Genomic DNA, 1,646 nt, shown 5'->3' with positions numbered 1-1,646 from the left:
AACGAGCTGGAACTTTGGCGGAAGACGAACCTCGCGGATCAAGCGTGCGCGGATCAGAAGAGGTGGCGACGCGAGATGCTTGAAGAAGGAAGGGCGATGATCGTCGACGAGGAACGATTCAGCAACATCGTAGCTCTGTCAACTGCCGTGACCAGAAGGAGGATCGACGAGAACAGGAACTGTCTCTTATACACATCTAGATGTGTATAAGAGACAGATCCCGTACTGCTTCTTGACGACCAAGTACGTTGACACGGCATTCTGCAGCTCGTCGTTCACTCTGACGGTGAACCGCGTCCTTCTCGTCCTCGCCATAGTTGCCGCCGTTTGCCACATGATATACGGGGTATACCACCACTGGCGTTCGACCAGCACCGTCCACGTGGACACGGGCAGGGATGCCATGATGGTCGAGGACGATTACGAGTACACGAGGTTGATGGACGCCAACGACGATCGCGGTACGAGAAGAGGGCAGTCTTTCAGACGATGATTGCAATCGGTCGATATTTGGTATTAAAGGGAGATAGAGAGAACTTGGAAAAAAATAGGAATTGGGAAATGTCGTACAGAAAAAGATTTCTCGGTCAATCGACAAGACACCCGTCGGATCGGTCGAATCGGTCTCGTTTCGTCGACGACAGAGTAAACCGTCCGACGATCGGAGGATACAGGCCGTGCTATCCGAAGCTCAGCGACAAACACCTGAAGGTGTAAGTGGTTTCGAACGAACAGAGACCCGAAATTCCTGTGCTCGAGGCAAAGGCCGAAGGTCGGGAACCGATGTCCCTTTGCGAACTCCGAACGACGGTGCTCGACCGGGTGCTGGCCAAGGACTGCATCACCGTCTCCCAGATGGTCGATATGGCGGACAACCGACCGATCGGAGCCGGTTTGGTGGCCACCCTGTTCGAGCTGAAATCTGATCCCGCAAGATACACGCTGTACTCGCTGAGATCCATCCTCAAGATGACACGGCCGTTTCATACGCACTATATTGGGACAATAAGTGTTTTCAACGCGCCTTTCATATATTTACGCACCGCAAGCCTCGAACGAACACACTCATGTCGCGATTGGGATCGTGCGAGCCTAGCGGAACTGCATTTTCGGTACATAGTAGAATTGTGCTAAAAATAATATATGAGTATAATATCCCCCCATTCATGTTCTGTTTGTCTAATTATTATATCAGCTACTAAACAAAATTTTGGCAATGCATGAATTTATATAAAAATCATGAATTTTAACAAGAAAAGTAAGGCCGGTCCACCGGAAAAATGTAAACAAACAACGCCCTAACTCCGTAAACGTTAATATCGGTAAACATGGTCGTAATTATCGTCGTTTTACAAAATTGTGCAATTTTTCTGGATGTTAGCGTTGGTCGCCAATGAACAATCAGTGTTTGTTCTTGTATTCTGTGAAATATTGGCCTGACAACTTTTTCCTATTTTTAAAAATTTTCGATTGAAAACAGCAAATATTTTGGCTTTACTAGGCGTTCTTGACAACTCCACGGGCTCATACGCGCAATTTTACGCGTTGTTTATACATGCGCTAGGCCTAGATTAAGGCCTGGATTTTATTGGGGTTTTGGATAGGCTTTGCTGCATTAATGTTGTTAAATGTTAAAAGTATAATTG

The sequence above is a fragment of the Anneissia japonica genome, unplaced genomic scaffold (genome assembly GCF_011630105.1).
Source record: "Anneissia japonica isolate Jap-2015-1 unplaced genomic scaffold, ASM1163010v1 scaffold340_len58152_cov162, whole genome shotgun sequence".
Taxonomy (NCBI): Eukaryota; Metazoa; Echinodermata; class Crinoidea; order Comatulida; family Comatulidae; genus Anneissia; species Anneissia japonica.
Note: the sequence above shows the minus strand (reverse complement) of the source record.